Source organism: Pteropus vampyrus, unplaced genomic scaffold (genome assembly GCF_000151845.1).
Source record: "Pteropus vampyrus isolate Shadow unplaced genomic scaffold, Pvam_2.0 Scaffold140, whole genome shotgun sequence".
NCBI classification, from domain to species: Eukaryota; Metazoa; Chordata; class Mammalia; order Chiroptera; family Pteropodidae; genus Pteropus; species Pteropus vampyrus.
In genome coordinates, this window is record NW_011888921.1 from 5,496,339 (window position 1) to 5,500,814 (window position 4,476).

Consider the following 4,476-nt stretch of genomic DNA (forward strand, 5'->3'; position numbering starts at 1 on the left):
CCCCATGTTTCTTCCCTCTGAAACATGGCCCACCTCCTCTTGACTGTGACCAGCCTGGGGTCTGGACCCCAGCTCCTCCCTCCTCCGTGGAAATGGAACATCTTTTGTTCTTCCGCCCCTCTCTTTAACACATTCTTCCCCAGCTCCTCCCATGATTACTGAAACCCCTCCGTCCTCCCCTTCTTCCTCACCTCGCATTCACTCCCACCCCACTGCTCCTGGCTTCTGCAATTCCCCAGACCCTGCTCTTACTTATTCCAGAAGCATCTCAACATCAGAACATCAGAACATCAGTCTACGGCCACGCCACCTTGAACGTGCCCAATCGCGTCTGATCTCGGAAGCTAAGCAGGGTCGGGCCTGGTTAGTACTTGGACGGGAGAACCCCTAGGAATACCAGGTGCTATAGGCATTTTTTTTTTTTTTAAAGAACATCAGAATTTATCTCATTATTTCTGCCCAACCTGTTCCTCCTCCAGGGCTCCCCACCTCAGTAAAGGGCGGCAGGGCCCAACTATACCCCAGAGTCATTCTGTTCTCCCTCCTCCCTCTATCCCACATCTCTTCACCCACCAAGTCCCCTCAAGGCTTCTTTTCAATATCCTCAGAATCTATCATTATGCTTATCATATGCCAGGCACTCACCCTGCAAGTACTTGGCATGTTATTCTTTTGGAGTAGTCATCCAACAAGCATTCCTTGGAAAGCCCATCCTGTACAGCATTGACTTGACTCCCGTTCACAGTTCAATTCCGACTCAGATCATTGTCCCACCTGGCACTTTTCTCTCATCCTAATACCAATAATTGACCTGAACTTCACCTTTATTGTCCAATTCTGTCTTGCCACCTAAGCTCCCTAGGAGTTTGGCTGATACTCCTCATGACCATCTCTGGCTTCTGTTGGCTTCACCCTGACCTGTCAGTGGCAATTATGATGAGGAGCTGCAGTGGCTAGGAAGTCTCCGTGGCGGCAGTGGATATACTGGGGAAACCATCTGAGATGGGGCTGGTGGGGATAGTGACTCTATTAGAATTCCCTTAGGGGAATTAATTATTAATCTATGCACCCAATAAATATTTATTGTGTCAGGCACTAAGCTAGGGCCTAGGGATACATCAGAAAACAAAAAAGACGTGGGTTTCCTTTTCTCAACAGGTGCTTACAATTTAGTGGGGGAGATGTTTGTCATACAAATGTCATGATTATGACCAAGACGAGTGCTCTACCGCAGTGGCACATGGTGCTTGAGTATGTAATAGGGAGATTTGGCCTTTTTGAGGAAGTGATGATTAAGCTGCGATCCAAAGGATGAAGATGTATTAAATAAGAGAAGAGAGGAGAGGCGAACATCCCAGCTAGGAGGACCAGCATGTGCAAAGGCCCTGGGGGAAGCAGAGGCAAAATACAGGACGAGAAGTCCTGTGTGGGTAAGAACCACACAGCACATACTTCTTTAAAATCGTAAAATAACATAACACAAAATCCACCAATTCGACCATCTCAAAGCATGTAACTCAGTGGTGTTTAGTAATTCACAATATTGAGCAGCCACTACCACAATGTAGTCCCAGCACATTTCATCACCCTGTACCCACAGTGGGAGATGCTGTACCCACTGAGCAGCCACTGCCCATTCCCTTCTCCCCGGCCCCTGACAACCACCCGTCTACTTTCTGTTTCTATGGATTTGCCTATTCTGGGCATTTTATATAAATGGAATCACACAATTTGTGGCCTTTCGTGACTGGCTTCTTTCACTCAGAATGTTTTCAAGATTCATCCATGTTGTAGCATGTATCAGTACTTCATTCCTTTTTATGGTTGAATCATATTCCATTATATGGACATACTGCATTTTGTTTATGCATTCATCTGTCGATGGACACTTGGGTTGTCTCCATCTATTGTCTATTGTGAATAGTGCTGCTATAAACGTGTGTGTGCAAGTTTTTGTTTGAACACCTGATTTCAACTTTTTCGTGTATTGATATTGAATTGCAGCATAATGAGCTAGGAGTGGAATTGCAGGGTCATGTGGTAACTCTGTGTTTGCCTTTTTGAGGAACAGCACACACTTTTCACTGTACTCATTTGACATTAATAACAAATTCAAGCTGTGGTGTGATAATACAGGGGTAAAGGTGATATCTGAGAGTAAACGCTATCTTCTAAAATTTACAATTTATTTTCATCTCTTTTCATTCAGGTTATTTAAAGTGAAAGAGAACAGGCTGAGAAGGGTCATTTAATAAACTGCCCCACAGACTGAATAAACTGCCCCATACTATCAGCTCCACCAGGCCAGGGATCTTTGTTAATTTTGTTTCCTGGTATATCTAAAAAGCCTGAAACAATGCTTGGCACACAGCTGGTGCTCAATAACTATTTGTTGCATGAATAAATAAATACAATGAACTGTTTCAAGTGCCCTAAAACCCCAAGGAAACAGATATTCAGCAGCTAGAACCAGAGAGAATGGGCTACCATTGCAGCCAGAAGTGGGTGTTTAGATAAGGCGAGGATTCTTCAGAGCCATGGGCCTCAGCCCTTGGAGAAGTCTCTACTCATATTTTTGAACGCTTGCCGCGTGCGGGTCATTTTACATTTGTTCACCTGGAAGCTTAGAGAGCCTCAGTGGCTTTGTATTCCACAGCCAGGCAGCTTTGTATTCAACAGAGTTTGCCCGTAGCCCACTGGATATCCAGGCCTTCCTCCCTTAAAGGGCACAGAAATCCCTCCATCCCAGGGCCTGGGGGTGAAGTCAGTCCCAGTGATTCCCAGGGGCCCTCAGAAGTGCTGTGGAGAATACTTGGTTCTCCCATCCCCCAGCAGAGGCCTGAGGGAGGAGGGGAGGATGGCAGCAGAGCGTGCAAATTGGAGGCTGATATTGAATTGCAGCAAAATGAGCAGAGGATCAAGTGCCCTACCTGGACCCACCCTGGAGAATACCAAAGCCTCAGCTGGCTCTCATGAGAAGGTGGCAGGCCCAGCCCTAGGCGGAATCATGGTCAGATGAGCACCGTCATAAGGTCTGTGGCTGGTCTCACAGGCAAAAAGACACCATTGGTTTGGCTGAGGCCTTCTCTTCCTGGGCCCTTCCCTTTCCTGGCCTGGGCATCTCACATTCACAGAGCTCCTCCTGGGTTCTAAGAACAGAGCTGGGGAGATCAGGGGGAATCAGAGCCAGGCTGGGATGCTGTCCCAGGCCTTGTTTTCAGGGACTATGGAGGGGAAGGGGATAGGAACACACCCAAACACCCAGGATTCTGAGTAAGTCAGGGAGGGTGAAGGGTGTGGGGCTGGGCTGGAATTCAGAAAGATTTGAGTTTGAATTATGGCTTAGTTACTTCTCAGCTGTTGGACCTTGGGCAAACAATTCATTCTACAAACATATTTTTGAGCAACTATTCTACATCAATCTCATGTTAAGTGTTGAGACTACAAAAGTGAATTCAATACTATTTCTATCCTCAGAGCTTAAACAAATCATCCAGGACAGCATGATTTGTGCCGTCATGAAGATGAAGCAGGGTGCTGTGGAGCAGGGGGCAGAGAGAAGGTGGTGACCAGCTTAACGTCCTTGAGCTTCCCTTATCCTAACCCATAAAATGGAGTTATTTTGTGCCCACTTCACCACAGAGATGAGATAACTGGTGGAGAGAAAGAGTGTGAGCTTAGCTTGGTGTCTCACACGATGGATGGGCAAGGAAGCATGAGGCTGATGGGGCAGAGGCTTGAGAGAAACAGGAGGAGGTGTGGTGCCAGGGCGGGAGGAAAGTGAGCATGGTGACATGCAGGGAAGAGAGAGACCTTCGCAGAGTCTAAAAAGGGTGCTGCAGGTCGCCCAGTCGCTGGAACCCATGGATGCTGGGGAGCCAGGGCAGTTCAGCTGCAGCTGCTCTGAATGGGAAGTCAAACAGGTTTGGGTGACCTTTGCAAGCCAGGTGGTGGGGCTCTGCCCACAACCTTCCAGTTTGTTACCACCCCTTCTCTGGTAACAATCCCGGCTTGGCCTGGCTCTGGTGTTCCCAGCTCCTCTTTCTCCCAGTAGGGCATAGACACCAGCTCTCCTGAGCCAGCCGGCAAATACTTTCCTCTGCCCTTCAGCCTGCATCCAGGGTGAGTGGAAGCCCGGGGAGCCACGGGGCCACCAAGGTACCCTCAGCTCTTTGGGGCCTACAGCCTGGCCAGCTTCCCCTAGATGTGATGGACAGCTCAGTTAAGGGAGAAGAAGTATGCCCTCCAGCAGCCTCCTCCTCCCAGCTGGTTTCCTCTCCTGCTAGCACCCACAATGGCTCCCGGGTGCCCTCCTGTAAATAGGCTTTTTAAATCTGCAGCCTGCGCTTCTCCATTCTGCAGTTATATGGGACCCCATTAGTCAGTTTGTCCAACCCTCCCCCTTGTGCACAAATTCCTGCCACAGCTTCCTTGATGCTTGCACAGCCTTTTTCGGATTCCTTCAAGCCACTGGAA

At 48.4% G+C, this 4,476-nt stretch overlaps 1 pseudogene; it reads left to right on the top strand.

The window, feature by feature from the left end:
- Positions 1–293: 293 nt before the first annotated feature.
- On the top strand, positions 294–412 carry LOC111744783 (annotated as a pseudogene).
- The last annotated feature ends 4,064 nt before the right edge of the window (positions 413–4,476 follow it).